The sequence below is a fragment of the Ochotona princeps genome, chromosome 19 (genome assembly GCF_030435755.1).
Source record: "Ochotona princeps isolate mOchPri1 chromosome 19, mOchPri1.hap1, whole genome shotgun sequence".
In the NCBI taxonomy this organism is placed as follows: domain Eukaryota; kingdom Metazoa; phylum Chordata; class Mammalia; order Lagomorpha; family Ochotonidae; genus Ochotona; species Ochotona princeps.
The window spans coordinates 6,115,449-6,132,455 of NC_080850.1; the positions used below are offsets into that span (position 1 = coordinate 6,115,449).

General features: G+C 44.5%; 1 protein-coding gene across 10 annotated transcripts in view; it reads left to right on the plus strand.

Annotated features, from left to right (window-relative positions):
- FBXW11 (F-box and WD repeat domain containing 11) overlaps positions 1 to 17,007 on the plus strand; it is a 120,337-nt gene that overhangs the window by 7,591 nt on the left and 95,739 nt on the right. Inside the window, exon 2 of one of the 10 annotated variants that reach the window (XM_058677858.1) lies at positions 2,195 to 2,357. The exons of 8 other annotated variants lie outside the window; for them this stretch is intronic. The gene's annotated coding sequence lies outside the window, so the exon portion shown is untranslated. Of the gene's footprint in view, positions 1 to 2,194; positions 2,358 to 17,007 lie in introns of those variants that run through there. One more of the 10 variants, XM_058677862.1, reaches the window with a different exon arrangement.

Here is a 17,007-nt window from a genome sequence, read left to right on the forward strand (position 1 = left end):
GCACTGTTATCGCACAGGGCTTGCCACCCGACTAGACAGTCAAGAAATAGTGTTTGAAGCGAAAGGGAGGAAAATGAACTTGCTGGTACAGGGGAAAAGCCCGAGAAGTCAAAAGTTCAGAAATTAGTTTGTCAGTCAAATTGTGGTTATGTTTTGCTGTAATTTGGATATAGTTGTAAGTTACTCTTTGAAAAGCATAGTATATTCCTTTAGGAACTAGCTACTAACCATAGCTTACTGGTTACTTTGATCAAGATTTGATTTCCAGTGTATTCTTACAATTGAGTAGTGTCACTTTGTGGGAGGAAGTTGAGCACCCCTGATTTGGTTGGGATTTGACTATTGGAGTTGTGGCTATGAAGATATTTCCATCTGATTGTTATGGTAAGGTTAATCCTGGACTGGTATTTCAGTCACTTCCAGTTGCTTTGCCTGCAGTTTGAAAAATCAGAACATCCTTTGTCCTTGTCTGCGGGCTCTCAAACAAATCTTGTGATGTAAAAAAAAATGAGTTCCATTGGATTTGAGATGCTTTGTCAAGGACACCGTGTTTGCCGCTGAACACAAGAACACTTGGATACCATTGTCGTTTGCTTTAGCAGTAGGATTGTGGGCTCGAGGCTTGTGGGGCCCTGTTAATGCAATGGTTTTTCAAGTGGCAGCATCTAGGGAGTTTGCCCTTTCCAGATGGCTCAACTGATTCAGCTGGGCTGAAATATTTGCTGTTCTGTATTTTTGTACTTCTTCATTCCGACGTTAATTAACTTGGGACCTTATGATGGGGCTGTTTCTTCTGCTCTCCCAGGATTCATAACCTTTCTGACCTTTGGACCTGGGAGGCAGCAGTGCTCAGAGAAAAGGGCGTGGGCAATCCCATCTAGTAAATTGAGGATTTGGGGCCAGTTATTTTTTTCTGCTTTTTCTTAAAGCATTGAATATGAGTAATCAGTGTGAAGGGCCTGCTTCACAGTAATCCCTCAATAAAGGTAGGTATTAATATGATATTATGGTGTGAAGCTTTTGGCAGTAGTGTGGCAGATTGAGGAAGCAGCAAAATCTATACCCCGGTTAGCTCGTAATTGGAAGTTTTTATGTGACAGCCAGTGAATTCTTTCTCCTTTATAGTTTGCTTCAAATTTGCAGTTCTAATGGGATCATTGGTAGGGTAGGAAAAAATTGGTATAAATGGACCAGGCTTAATGTTTAAAGGTGTCATCTTCTTGTAAATTGCTAATTAATTTTGTTCCCTTATTTAGCCAATGACTGGCTATTGTTGGGGACTGGTCTTTAGTGCACAGCTCACCCTTAAGTTAGATCAAGTGTTTTAAAATGTCCTGCACTGGGCCCAGTGCCATAGTGTAGTGATTAAAGTCCTTGCCTTGTAACGCTCCAGGATCCCATATGGGCGCCAGTTCTAATCCCGGAGGCCCTGGTTCCCATCCAGCTCCCTGCTTGTGGCCTGGGAAAGCAATCGAAGATGGCCCAAAGCCTTGGAATCCTGCACCCGCGTGGGAGACCTGGAAGAGCTCCTGGCTCCTGGCTTCGGATTGGCTCAACTCCAGCCATTGTGGCTGCTTGGGGAGTGAACCATCAGATGGAGGATCTTCCTCTCTGTCTCTCCTCCTCTCTGTATATCCGCCTTTCCAATAAAAATAAAATAAAATAAAATAAAATATCCTGCACTGCAGAGGGTTGGGGGTTTGGATGGTATGGAGATTCGATGTCTTACCTGTGGCAATCCCAGAGATTTCTTTGTGAGGTGCTTCAGTAAATTCCTTTACTGGGAGATGTTTAAAGCCCCTGCCCTCTTACCGTTATTTTTGGTTGACACACTTTGTGTCATGGTGGAGGAGCTACCATAGAAATAGCAGAGGGAGTTGCCTGTGGCCAAATGGCCTGGGAGAGCTGTGTGGATGGTAGCATGTGTTTTTCCTTGCTCTCATTTGGGATTTGCATGTCTTTTTTTTTTTTTTTTTAATCCAGTGAATATTAATATCAGGGATGTTTGGTGGTTGGCCGTGTGGAATTTTGTGTCCTCCTTCACTCCCAGAGCCGAAAAGCTGCCCCACGGCCTGTGAGCTGTGTGCCGGGCCTCAGGCCCACCTCTGCACTGCCCCTGCTTCCATTTCTCAGTGGCTGTCCTCTGCAGCTGCTGCCATGGTGGGTGTCTGGATTGCTTTCTGTCTTTCAACAGTTACCGAAGTGCATGTTTGGGATTTTGTTGAAGAAAGCTGGATACAGTAAACGGAAAGAATCTTGGAAGATGCTTGCCCGCTGTCTTTTCTCAGACTAGTCTGAAAGGGAATGCCCCCATTCATTCTGGATTGGTGGATCTGAAGTACAAAAATATTTCCCAGGTAAGCAATTACCATGTATTGTTGTGTTTTGTGGGCACTCACTTTCCCAAAAGACACTTTACAATTCCCTTTCCTTATTCCATTTTATCTCCCTGTTAATATGGAAAGAAGGAAACATTAGCTGTCTGAGCTTGGTGTGCTTGAATGTGGAGCGGCGAAGGTGTCCGTGGCAGAATTGCTAGGAGAACTTTTAGTGGCAGAATACAATTTTTTTTTGTAGGCCCAGATAATATTTAGCCAAAGACTAATAGGGAATACAATTAAGCCTGGAAAATATGAAAAACAAATAGTAATTTTGAAGCATTATGGCACCTGATTTATGGTTAACATTTGGTCAAAAAATATTTTTATAGTTACCTTCTAAAGTAGTGGAGTTTTATCTTTGGATTCTTGGAGGGTCTTTATTGAGGACACATGCTGACCCCCAGCCCTGTTGGGCAGGTTACATTTACTGGTGTTTTCCATCTGATTGGCACAGTGCTTCCCCTGGGTTTTGCAGAGAATGACATGCGCTCGTAAGCCTTAGGTTGGGATGGATTGGTCAGGGTTGGAGAGCTGATAAATGGGCAGAGCCAAACTGTAGCTTCGCTCTTTGTCTCAAGCTCTGGGTCTTTCCACCTTACTCTACTTGATGGAGTTAGTGCTTTAGCTTCTGGATTTCCCAGCTGCCTGTCTGCAAGAGCATGGGGAGTTTTTCTACAATAGATTTTCACTTAAACAACACCCTCTAGGTCACTGCTCGATGTGATATTTTAATCATCTCTGGTGCTCTGCTCGCTGACTGAAACTTAGGAGTCATTAGTTCTTTATGAAGTGAACATGAACGTAACTTAGGAGTAGATTAGGGAGCAGTTTATGTAAATATGAAATCTTGCTTTATACCGGGAAGAATCATGTGGTCTGGTGAACTCAAACATCTTATCTTCTCACTTCCTCTTTAGTATTTATTGGTTTTTAAATAGCTCAGTAGTTTATTGTGTAAACTTCATTTAACTTGAAGTTTGTCAGCCTGACAAGTAAGATATTGTCAGGCAACTCTTATAAACATGACCTTTCTGGAGTCCCATTAATCTTAAATCTTTTTTTTTTTTTTAAATTGTAGACTGACACTCTAACTTTTGTGAACCTTGCTTTATTCTAATTCCTTTTCATTTGCTAATATTTCTCCTAAGTCAGCATCTGTCACACTTGTTACCTGAAGGGCTGTTAGGGGGCAGGGTGGGGTACCGACAGGAAAAACATAGCCAGTAACATGGGACACTTACTCTGTATGGAGAGCAAATCTAGACACTTTTTGCATGTGGTCTTATTTCATCTGCGTAGTAACCTGTTGAGGTAGGTACCATTATTTCCACTTTACTGATTAGGAAACTGGAAGGCAGAGTAGTTAGGCAACATGCTGCGTATCGCCCATCTTAGAAGTGATAAGGACTTATCTTAGCCTGGCTTCAGAGAACGTGGGTCTAACCTCTGTGCTGTATGTACAGCCTGCAGCTTAGAAGATCCTCCAGTAATGCACAGGCAGCAGTCCTGAAGACTCCCGATGGTACCAGACCCTGACTTTGAAGAGAATAGAATTGGTTGTAGAATATCTGTTCCTTATCATCTGCAGGAAGCAGTCTCAGTTTCTGTGTTCCCCAGCCAGGGCTGGCTGTTAGGCTGTTTCCCAGGAGAACTTGCAGTAGGTCAGTTTCAGTTCTGTCCCAAGGGTGTTGTCCGCTAGAACTTTCCATGATCATTGAAATGTTTAGTAGCTGCACAGCTCAGTGTGGTTACTGCTCGTCACACGTGGCCATTTTGAAGTGTAGTTCTGCAACTGATGAACTGAATTTTAAGTTTCACTTAATGACGTTTATGTTTAAATGGCTAGATGTACAGTTATAACATTTGTCTTGTGTCTGGTCCTTGGTTTGAAACCCTCAGAAATCTGATCTGGTCAGCATGTTCAAGGCAGCTTGCTGTCTCAAGATTAGGCTAAAAGGAATCTACTAAAAAAATGCATTTGTAAGTGCAGAATTCTTAGAACTTACAGACGTATACTGTAAATACTGGCGTGTTTAATGTATATTCTTTCCTGATGGGCGGTGTTGCTTCTGAGGCCCTAATGAATATGTTAGTTTAGTGTTTGGAATTAGAGGCAGGAGTCAGAGATACCTGCAGACCCAAGACAAGTGACTGGGCTGCTCTTGTTCTATGAGGTAGACTTCAGCCAGGTCAAGTCAGCAGGGGAAGCGGGATGCCTATTACACGGGCCAGGGAGTGTGTCATTCGGATGGCTTTAGCAATGGCTGATTTTTTCCTGTGGCAGAACTTCCTTCAGCTTTAGGTGCCTGCTTTTGCTTGCTGGCTCCTTTCTGATTCAGGCACTTGCTTTCAGACAGGTTGGTACATTTGCCCTGAAGGCATCCTTGGCTTACAGGTCTGGGAGGCCCTTGGGCTCCCTTCATTATTGCTGTGATCAGCTGTGTTTTCCTTCTTGACTTGAAAAAGGCAGTTGAATGTTCCTTGCTTCCCCATGATCTCTTTCTACCGAAAAACAAATATTTGCTTAATGTGGTCGTAGGCTATGTTGTCAAATAGAAACATTCAGAAGAATATATACCTTATGTTTCATTCTTTTTGTTTTAAATCATGTTACTAAGTGGAGATTGGTTTTTCCTTACTATATCATTACTTTGGGACTTGTTCTTTTAAATTCTTTTTTCCATGTCTATTTTCATTTTATTTGACTAGCAGAGTGAAAGAGATCCAGAGATCCTCTGTCCACTGATAGACTCGTTGATTCATTCCCCAGATGTCAGATCTGGGCCAAGCCACAGCCGACGACATGGCCCTTAATCTGGGTCTCCCATGTGAGTGGCAGAGATCCAAGTGCACAAACTATTTGTTGCCACTCAGTGCACATTAGCAGTAACGTAGATTAGAAGTGGAGGAGCTGGGATGTGAAGTAGGCATTCTAATAGGGGATTTGGGCATCTTGTTGTGATCTAACTGCTGTGCCAGATACCTGCTCCTTGGGGTTTGAGTTTAAACATTTTTAATTATTTATTCGAAAGGCAGAGTTACAAAAAGGGACAGGTAAATCTTCTATTAGCTGGTTTACTTCTCAAATGGCCAGATTGGCCAGGGAGCTGGGCCAGGCAAAACCTGGAGCCAGGAGCTTCTGGGTTCCCATGTGGGTGTAGGGCCTAAGGACCGGGGCCCCTCTTCTGCTGCTTTTCCAGGCTTCTCAGGATGCTGGATTGAAAGTGAAGCAGCTAGGACTTGAACTGGCACCCGTATGGGTTGTTGGCACCCCAGGCAGCAGTTTAACGCATTATGCCACAATACTGGCCCCGGAGCTTGTTCTTGAAATAGAAGAATAACAACCATATTTATGTTTTAGGAAGTTAATTTTGTCAGGGATAGGCAAAATGGGTTGAATAGATTAAAGAGGGGGAGACCAGTTAATCTGGGGGAACAGTGATGAAGATAATATGGAGTGGATTTGAAAGAGATAGGTGGTGGGATGCAGAGAATTTGGGGATTGGTTAACAGTACAAGAAGAGACAAGGAAAAGTCTGAATTTTAGACTCTTTTGCCTTGGGTGCCTGAATAGATGGTTGTTCTAATCTCCAAGATAGGGAATTACTGCCAGGAAAATAGATTGGGGGGTGGGGAGAAAGAACAAGTTCACTTTGGGTTATAATGAATTGAAGTTGCCTCTGGATGAATCATAGGAAAGCAGTGTCTGATAGGAATAATAGTCTAGAGCTCACTACAGGGGACAGACTTAGAAATATTTGGAAATTTTTAGCCATAGTTGTAGTTGATTTAGTAGTAATGAGATAGCTGATTCATTATAGGTTGAAGAATCTATGTATTGTATCAGGATGCGAACATAAAGAGATGGGCTGTAGGTCCAAGTTGGAACCTGAGGTTGTATGCGATGGTGCCTGAGAAGCAGTGTTGCCATGTTCTCCTGGATTAAACTAGGTATTCCATTACAGCCTGCTGGAACCTAGCCCCGTTTAGCAAGTCAGTTCATTATATTTGGGTTGTGATTTTTTTCCCTTTTACTGTAATTGTTTAGTTGAATCCTGGTTTTCAAAATGATTTAAAAAATTGTGTTGTCACTGTAAATGTGTACATTCACTGACAGTTACAGTTCAGTTTTTTGCATTTGCTCACAAAAATAGAAAAAAAAAAAGCCTGGACAGTGGTGCTTCTGGATGAGGCTTGATGAGAAATGGAAATCTACTTTTCCCTCAGATTGCCTTGGTTCCCGAATCTTCTGCCTAGCTGTGTTGCATCTGGTTGTGGTGTTTTAAGACGCATGTTTCTAACATCACAACCTGAGGCCTGCTATCAGCCAGCTGTTTCATATACTTGTCAGTTGAAGAAACAGTGAGCTGTTGCAGTGCTCGAAGGAAGGTTCGCTGTGTTGGAGTCAGGGTGGTGCTGTGTTGATCTCAAGGGTGGCACATGTCAGGGATTTCTAGGGCAAAATTTCACTGTGTGCTATTTTCACCTTGTATGTTCATGTCAGCTCTTAATTCCAGAGTGACGTGCAACACCGCTGTAATTAAGTTTTGGTGATGAAAGCACTGAGGGCATGAAGGGTTCTACAGCTGCAGTCAGTCAATACTTGACAACAGCTTTTCAGCAAATTGTATGTATCTATGATACAAAATTCATAACATGCAGAAGGGCGTATGCAGGGAGAAGGTGCTAATTTCCTTAGCTGCAGCACCCTGATTGCATTCTTGGGTCACCTTCCTAGATGGTTGTGTATGTGACTGCTGTACAGTGTTCTGACCTTGATCTGGGTAATGTGAAATCTTTCACATCCCTTCCCAAAGAACTCTGATAGGTTTTGAGGAGATATTTGAACAGATGCCTGCTGATTTATTAAGCAGAAATGCTATAATTTGTATCACCAGTTGAATTATTCTGTATGTAGGTTATTTCCAGTCTGTTCTTATTACGGATAGTACTATAAGTAATAACTTTGGGCACATGTCCTTTTTTTTTACCCTAGGGAGTATATCTTCAAGACAGATTCCCAAGAGGAGAGCTGGGTAGCTCCTCTAAAAAAAAAACTTGATAGCAGTTCGGCATTTGGCACAGTTGTTCAGGCATTACAGCATACACAGGTAGAAAAATCTCTAAGTTGCTGCTTCACTCCCAGAATTCCTGCCAGAGCCAGGTCTGATTCAGACCGAAACTGGACATTAAGTCTTTTTTTTTTTTTTTTTTTATTCATTTATTTATTTATTTATTTACTTTTATTTTTATTACAAAGTCAGATATACTGAGAGGAGGAGAGATAGAGAGGAAGTAGAACTGCCGGGATTAGAACCAGCAGCCATATGGGATCAAGGCGAGGACCTTAGCCACTAGGCCACGCTGCCGAGCCCGACATTAAGTCTTCATCTCCCAATTAGGTAGCATGGACCCAACTACTTGAGTCCTAAGCCTGCCTCCCAGGGTGCGCGTCAGCAGGAAGTGAGTGTCAGGAATGAAGGCGGGCTCCATGGCAGGCACTCTGCACCGGAGAGCAGTGGTTTTATTTAACCTATATGAAACACCCACCTCCCTTCTCACTTCATCTCTTCTCCCCTCTCTCTCCTTATCTGCTTGTTTTTTTTGCCTTCCCCAATACATAAGCTTTTTTGTTAAAAATTTTGAAAGATATCAACATCATACTTTAACCCCCAATTTTTTCTGCATGTCTTTCTTTTGAAGGTTTATTTTAATGATTTGAAAGATAGAAGTATGCAGAGAGAGAGAGATGAATTTTCCATCTGATGGTTTCCTCCCCAGCTGCAGTGACCAGGCAGGAGCCTCATTCAGTGCTCCCGTGTGACTGGCTTATCTCCCACTGCTTGTCCCAGGCCGTTAGCAGCGAGGTGGATTGGAGCTGGGACATGGCCCTGCAGCCACACGGAGGCCAGCATTGCAGGCAGCAGCTGGGCTCTCCTCTTCTGACAATGAGAGCAGTCCTGCCTTTTTCCCTTTCTTTGGCATTAACTTAAAAAAAAAAAAATGTCTAGCTCAGTTGTGCAGTATTCTCACATATTTTCTCTCACCACCATTTAACTTGCCTCCCATTCTTTGCTGGGTGAAAGACATGCAGGCTAAATATCTGGACAAGAGTGCTGTCTCATAGGTAGAGTGTCTCTCGCAATGAGTCACTCAGGAGGCACTTAATAACAGTTTATATCACTATGAGCCCTGGCTCTGATGGCAACAGCCCAGTCCCGCCGTGAATATAGCTTTCTCCTTGGCTGTACTAGAGGGCAGTCGGTGGGGCACTACTTGTAAATATTTTGTTCGTTTACAACTTTGCACTTACGGAATTCAGCATCAGGATCCTGAAGTCCGTTATGATTGTGGTTTTCCAGTTGTCATTCCTTCTACATAGATTGGCTGGCATCCACAGAGGCTGCCTCTCTCTCCACCTTTCTTCCTTCCTTTTTTTTTTTTTTAAGATTTATTTTTATTGCAAAGTCAGATATACAGAGAGGAGGAGAGTCAGAGAGGAAGATCTTCTGTCCACTGATTCACTCCCCAAGTGGTCGCAATGGCTGGTGCTGTGCTGATCCAAAGTCAGGAGCCAGGAATCTTTTCCAGGTCTCCCACGTGGGTGCAGGGTCCCAAGGCTTTGGGCCGTCCTCAACTGCTCTCCCAGGCTACACGCAGGGAGCTGGATGGGAAGTGGAGCTGCTGGGATTAGAACCAGCGCCCATATGGGATCCCGGGGGATTCAAGGCGAGGACTTTAGCTGTTAGGCCACGGCGCTGGGCCCCACCTTTCTTATCTTTATTATCCTACTTTTGTGGGCTGTTATTATTCAGAGTGTTAACCAATTACAGCCTGTACTGCTGATCACCTGTCCCAAAGTTGCCTGAAGAAAGCCCCTTCAAGGCAGCTCTTGCTTCCTTTCAGCATGATCACATGTCTGTGTGTGTGTTTGTTGTTTTGCTAACCTTGTTCTTCCTACAAAGTGGAAATCAGACAGATCTTCTGTGTTGGTTTGTGTGTGTGTGTGGGGGGGTTGGATAGGGGCGCCGGCACGGAGTGAGCAGCCTTAATTGTTGGGAATTGTCACTGCTTCTAGAACTTTTTGGTAAACCAAGTGAAGAAGAACTTAAGTTCATCTTATTTCTGATTTCACATTTGGTATTATGAGCATTTTTAAAAAAGATTTATTTATTTTTATTACAAAGTCAGATATACAGAGAGGAGGAGAGACAGAGAGGAAGATCTTTCTTCCGATGATTCACTCCCCAAGTGAGCGCAATGGCTGGTGCTGCGCCAATCCGAAGCCAGGAACCAGGAATCTCTTCTGGGTCTGCCACATGGGTGCAGGGTCCCAATGCACTGGGCCGTCCTCAACTGCTTTCCCAGGCCACAAGCAGGGAGGTGGATGGGAAGTGGAGCTGCCAGGATTAGATCCGGCGCCCATATGGGATCCCGGGTATCCCAGGCGAGGACTTTAGCCGCTAGGCCATGCTGCCGGGCCCATTAAGAGCATTTTTTAAAAAAAAGATTTTTTTTTTTTTTATTGTGAAGTCAGATATACAGAGAGGAGGAGAGACAGAGAGGAAGCTCTTCCATCCCATGATTTACTCCCCAAGTGGCCGTAACGACCAGGGCTGAGCTGATCCAAAGTCAGGAGCCCGGAGCTTCTTCCGGGTCTCCCATTGAGGTGCAGGGTCCCAAGACTTTGGGCCGTCCTTGACTGCTTTTCCAGGCCACAAGCAGGGAGCTGGATGGGAAGCAGGACTGCTGGGATACGAACTGCACCCATATGGTATCCCGGTGCATGCAAAGTGAGGTCTTTAGCCACTCGGCTACTGTGCTGGGCCCTCTTTTGTTGACTTTTTTCTTTTTCAGAATCTAAGAGACTTTGGATGAAGAACCATCAAGTTGTGGGGCATGTTGTTACATAACGTAGTCAGAGAAGTAGTTTCCCTCACTTGTTATTGAGCTTTTGTGGTTACATACACAGTAAGCAGTCTCTCTCATTTGTTATACCCTGTTCTGGAAATATGCAGTTAACAGAACTGAATCAGATGCGCACTTTGCTTCCAGAGACTGGCAGTGCTTTATGTAAGAAAATATAGCAGGATGTGAAAACTGCTAAGCTCTGTGAAGGGTTGCCAGTGTTGTGCAAGCTAGAAAAGGAAGGAACCTTCCCAAGGGACATTGTCCCTGTGCGGCCTGGGCACAGGGACCCGGGAGCAGAGTGTCTCCAAGTGAACAGTGACCAATTGCTGTCTGCATCAGGAGGGACAGCTGAGTGGCTCTGTGGACTCTCAGTGTGTACTTGAGTGGAGAGGCTGAGGTAGATGAGTTTGAAAAGGTAGGTGGTAAACCAGACTAGTAGGTTCTATGTCCCCAAGGATAGGTAGGCTTCCCTAGGTATCTTTTAGTCTATGCAGACAAAAATAAAATGGAGGCATTTCAAGCCCAAACACTGGTTTCTGGTTTTGCTTGAAAATTGGAGCAAAATAGTAGCTGTGCCTTTGGGTCTGGGCTTGTGTGTTTTTGTTTACCATACATAGCTCACGTAAGAAAGCCACACTTGACCTACCTGTGATTGCTTCCTGGGTTGTAGGATTGTGAAGGTGGTCGATGTGTTTCCAGAAGGGCATGTGAATTTGAGCTTTAAGATCACTTGGGCAGTTTGGAGGATGCATTGGAGCAGGGAGACCAATTAGTAGATTACTGTAGCTTTTCAGAGAAGAAATGAGAAGATAGTAACAGATGGCATGAAGGGGAGGAAACGAAGCATTGTAGATGTAGAGTGGATAGACTGTATTAATGTGGTGGATGGGCAAATGTGTGTGTAGGAGGGTACTCTGCAAAATTACGGAAAAATGAAATTAAAAGATGTTTATTGTGGTACAAAAATTTTTGAACATACTGTGTAGTTTTTCATAATAATCATTTGCATGAACTTTTACAATATCCTTCATCTAGACCATGTCAGGGTTTTTTTTGGCATTAAAAACATTTATTTGAAAGCCGGATTGACCAGTTGAACGGTCAGTTGATATCTTTTGTTTTTTTTTCTTTGTTGATATTTGTTTGCTTATTTTTGTCAGCTGATTTACTTCCCAAATGTCTGCAGCAGTCTGGGCTGGGTTGGGCCTAGCCAAGAACAGCAAGCTCACTGGCATGAGCCAGTGCCCAACCACGCAAACCATTATCTGCTACTTGCCTGGGCGTGTATCAGCAGGCAGCTGGACTCAGGCAGTCCCGTGGCATGTGGGCATCCCCCAAAAGTACTATTCTAACTACAGTTTCAAATACTACAAAATAAATCTTTCTAAAAATTTCAAAGTCCGTGAACTTCATGAATCACCCAGGTGAATGTTAGGAGGAGTTAAAGCAGATTCTTCAAGCAAGGAGCTCGCGCTTTTTTTTTTTCTAAACATCTTAGCAATCACAAAGCAGGTTCTGGAAGTAAGCCACTTGGTTTTGTAGCCTATTGGTTGGTCGTGGAAGGCAGTAGTGATAGCTTCAGGTATTGTCACTCTGGACAGTCTGGTTTTCTGTTGGGCAGATGTCATGCTTTGGCAAACGTAGCCTCAGCCAGTCTTTATACCTGAAAGTTGTGTTAACATTGATATTTATATTATGCTTTCTTTATCTTTGGCTTCCTTTACAATTGTGGAGCTAAATTTTCTTCTTTTTTTTAATAGTTTTTTTTTTTTTTAATCGGAAAGGCAAATTTACAGAGAGTAGGAAAGACAGAAAGATCTTCTGTCCGCTGGTTCACTCCCCAAGTGGCAGTTGGAGATGAGTTGATCTGAAGCCAGGATCTTGGAGCTTCTTCCACATCTCCCGATGTGGGTGCAGAGCCATCCTTGACTGCCTTCGCAGGCCACAAGCAGGGAGTTGGATGGGAAGTGGGGCCGCCGGGATATGAACTGGTGCACATATGGGATCCCCGAGGGGCAATTGGGGAGTTGTATTATCATACCATATCTGTGTTATCACACCATATCTGGAGCTAAATTTTCAAGCAAAAATATTATTAATATACTTAAATGATTTGTTGCTTAGATATGATCTTTCTGTGATTTCTTCAAGGTGATTGAAATAATAGTGAATCTACAGGGTCCTACCTACTACAGTTAAAATTATACCATGTAGGGATTGGTGCTGTGGTGTGGTGGGTTTGCTGCCAGTTTGTATTCTGCCTGCTCTACCTTTTTTTTTTTAGGAGTTGTTTATTTTTATTGTAAAGTCAGATATACAATGAGGAGAAGAGATAGAGAGGAAGATCTGTCTTTTGATTCACCTCCCAAGTGGCCATAGCGGTTGGGGCTGAGCCAATCCAAAGCCAGGAGCCCAGATCCTCTTTCGGGTCTCTGCAGGTGCAGGGTCCCAAGGCTTTGGGCTGTCCTCTCCTGCTTTCCCAGGCCACAAGCAGGGAGCTGGATGGCAAGCGGGGCTGCCGGGATTAGAACCCTTATCCATTCGGGAGCCTGGTACGTGTAAGCTGAGGACTTTGGCTGCTAGGTTACTTCACTGGGCCCTGCCTGCACTGCTTTGATCAGAGTGAGCCAAGTGATTGAGTCCCTCCGCTCATGTGGAAGGTCCGTAAGATGCTCCTGACTCATCCCTGGCATATTGAGGCCATTTGGGGAATGAACCAGTGAATGGAAGATGAATCGGTTTCTATCTTTCCCTCCTTCTCTACAACCGTGTCTTTCAAATTAATCAAAACTTAAAAATAATGTGATATTTATTAATTGTTGCTAAATATTTTGCAGGTGGGCATTGTCGTACAGTGGTTTGGGACACATCCCCTTATGGGAGTGCCAGCTTGTGATCCTAGGAGGCAGCAGATCATGACTCCAGTCCTGGGTTCTTCCACCCACATAGGGATTAGGTTGGAGTTCTGGTCTCCTTGTTCCCTTATGCTTGACCCCATCCTGACTGTTGGCATTTGGGAAGTGAATCAGCTGTCTTTGAACTAGAGCAGGATTAGAACTGGTACCCATATGGGATCCTGGCACATTCAAGGCGGGGACTTTAGCCTCTAGGCTACCGCGCTGGGCCCAGGGAAACTGTTTGTTTACTGGTTTTACTAAAGGCTATAATAAAGGCTGCTAGTGAACAGCCAGGGTCAGAGTTGCACTAGGTGTGGCGGGGCACATCTCCAGGGTCAGGAGCTTCTTTCTCTGTGGAGTTAGACTGCGCCCTGTCCCTGCATATGCAGACACTCACCGTCTGGACAGTCTCCAGATCCTGCTAAGCTAAAAGTTAAAACTAAAACTAAAAGTTGCTCGTTTTGTTCTTTGAGGCCTATTGCCTCAGGTTGCTGGTTGAATCCTGGGCGTAACTGGTGAGGCTTGGTCTCCAGCTGGTCTCCTGCCGAGCTTAGGGGTGGAGCATGGCCGTCCTGGGCCTCTGATTGCTAGGTGGCGTGCTGTGGCAGGCATCCCGTCCTCCAGGCGACCCCTCATTGGTCCATAGAAGAAGGGGATTATTATGAACAAAAGCCATTCCTCTTACCTATCACTTGAGGAATTCCTAAGAATTTAGAAGCTCTCACCAAAGGGAAAAAGGGTGAGGTGCAGCAGGGCAGCAGAAACAAAACTTATATTTCATATTATGAAAACCTTGCTGCTAGATCTGTTTCCAAAAAATCCTCAAATCTCTTCGTTTTCTTTACATTGTCTTCAACACTTGGTATCATCGATCTTCCATTGGTTAGTTCCCTCCCCAAATGCCCCAGGTAGCCATGGCTGGGCTGGGTTGAATCCAGGGTCTCTCATGTTGCTGCTTTCCAAACTGCTTTTCCAGGCTACAAGCAGGGAACTGGATGGGAAGTGGGGCTGTTGGGATTAGAACCAGCACCCATATGTTATCCAAGTGTGTTCAAGGCGAGGACTTTAGCTGCTAGGCTACTGCAGTGGGCCATCTTTATCATGTCTTATGCGATGTGGCAAGCACCTGGGCGATTTCCAGTGCCAGTGTAGAGCGTCGTTTATTTTTGTGTTCCTTCAGTGATGGTGGTTGCATCCTGTCAGAACCTCCATGTCTTCTTCCTTAGTCTTACCTGTTTTGCTTTCTCTTATCCTAGCTGTCTGTGCTGTGATCTTTTTTCTTTAATTTTCTCAGTTTTTCTGCTTCAGGGTCCTCACAAGCATTACTGTTTGTTGCCATCTTCAGAGGTGGATTTTACTGTTTCCGTCCTCCATACCTAGTGCCCATGCCTAGTAACCAAGCATAGTCTCCTCGGGCAGGGCCTGTGTCTGGGCCCCTAGGAACTGTCACATTGAGCATCCCTTGTCATGCTGTAGCAGCGTTGAGTTCAAGCTGCTGATGTAATTGCCTTTGCTAAATGTATTGAACAACGCCCTGGTAACTATACAGTACCTCCGTGGGGACAAGGTCGTATCAGGCATGTCGTGTTGTGGTTCTTCCCAGCGCCCATCACAGTGCTTGCCAACGTTTGCCAGTGTCAGTGGGGCAGTAAATTTTGGAGGGCAAATAAGAATGGCGATCTTGTGCCAAAAGTCTGGATTAATTGTGGCTGTATTTGTTCCTTGTGTTTATGGTATTTTCTGTGTAGGACCCAAATAAATTAAAAGATGGGTATTCAATCTTTTAATTTATTTGGTCATAACTATTAAGCAGTTGAAAATCAAACTCTTCTGAAAAGGTCAAAAGGAAAAAAAAAGTCAAAGGCATCTCTCCGTCTTCAGATCAGATTTTTAAATTGTCATTGGCTTGTAAATTGTTCACCATCCTTCCCTCCCTCTTTGTCCCCTCCTTCCCTCCTTCCGTCTCTCCCTCTCTTCCTTCACCCCTCGCTCCCTCCTCCCCTGCCTCCTTCTTCCTTTCCTTTCTTTTTCCTTCCTTGCCTCCTCTCCGTTCCTCCCTCCCTCCTTTCCTTACTTCTCTACCTCTCCCTCCTTCCCCGCTTGGCCTTGGGCTAGGAAGTGCTGCAGATACTCCCCTCCTTTGCAAAATTCCTGGTTAACTGTCCTGGTGGAATTATCCAATGTGTGTTTCACAATGTCCATCCTTCCCAGGCCCAGAAATGCTCTTTCTTTTTAAAACACTGAAATGTGCTATAACTTTGGAAAGGAGTGAGGTTTTGTTCTCACACTTCAGCTTAGGAGGAAATGGGGACTGGAGAAGGGATTCACTTAGCACACTGTTCACTTAGCATGCTGTAGCTGTTGACTTGCTTAGGGCACTCCCTGAGCCTGTGCTTGCTTCTCACTGCCACCTGGGCTAAGAGACCAAAAGAAGTGTCTGCTCTGGAGGCTGCACATCCATCATCTTTGCATGAAGAGTGGTAGGTAACAGCCCGGGGCTCCTGAGAGCCAGAGGATCCAGGCAACGAGGTCTGCAGACTGTGCGTGGGCTGCAGCAGATGGTCAGGATTTGGGGAGTTGGAGAAGAAAAGGGGAACCATGGCTGCCTTTGTAAGCTCTCATGTTCCCTTCCTTGCTCCTCTCCCCACTTCAGCCTTCCCGTCTGACCAGTGGCTGTTGTGCTGGAGAATTAGGTTGGCGTTCATCAGTAAAGGAAGAGCTGATTGTGACTGAGTGCCTGCTTTGGGTGCAGCACATGTTGTACCTGCTCATCCCTCTGAACACGCTGTAGGCTGAGCAACTTGCTTGGGTCACATAGTGTTGAACCTGAGCTCTCATCCTACTTGTTGGATTTTTTTTTTTTTTTAACTTCATTGAGTTTACAATTGGGCTTTAAAGGAATTTCAGTTAAACATATGGTGCAGTAGCTTAGTGGCTGAGGTCCTGGCCTTGGACGCACCAGGATCCCAGATGGGTGCGGCTCGTATCCAGGCAGCTCCACTTCCCATCCAGCTCCCTGCTTGTGGCCTGGGAAAGCAGTTGAGGATGGCCCAAATCCTTGGGACCCTGCACCCACGTGGGAGACTCATAGGAGGCTCCTGGTGTGGAAGGTTTTCTTCTCTGTCTCTCCTCCTCTCTGTATATCTGACTTTCCAATAAAAATTTAAAAAATACAGCATTTAAACATGAGAAGAGACTTGAGTGCCACCGTTAAATGACCTCGAGCCCCAGAATCTGGGAAGCGGTTCTCTGACTTTCCCTTTCTCTGCTCATCGGCACAGCTGTGAATAATTCACTAAGTGTCTGTAAAAGAGAATTCCAAACCAGAGACCCACATTCCATTATTCACACCTAAAACATTCAGTGGTTTCTTTCTATCAAACAGTCAGTGTTCTTATTTCCTCAGTTTTCCCCTAGACATTTTAAAGCTAGAACACTTTTTATATTTATACAAAGACTGAACAAATATTTTCTCTCCATAGTAGCCATTATCATTAGCTCTTATTTTAGTATGGTATACACTTTTTTCATGGTACTGAGTTTGTTCAGATTTCTTTAATTTCTTCCTCCCCCCACCCCCGCCCCTGACAAATAAAAGAAATAGATTACCAAGAAGTCTGTGTTACAGGGAGGGTCCCTGTCTAGGATCCACCTTCACGTAGTTAGGTGTGACTGGGCTCCTCTGGGCTGGGGTGGCTTCTCACCCCTTCATCCTTTGATGAACATGAGCGTTTGGAGGAACTCTGACCAGGAACACTGAATGAATGCCCCCTGATGGAGTGTACCTGCTGTTTTTCTCATAGATATTGTTAACAGTG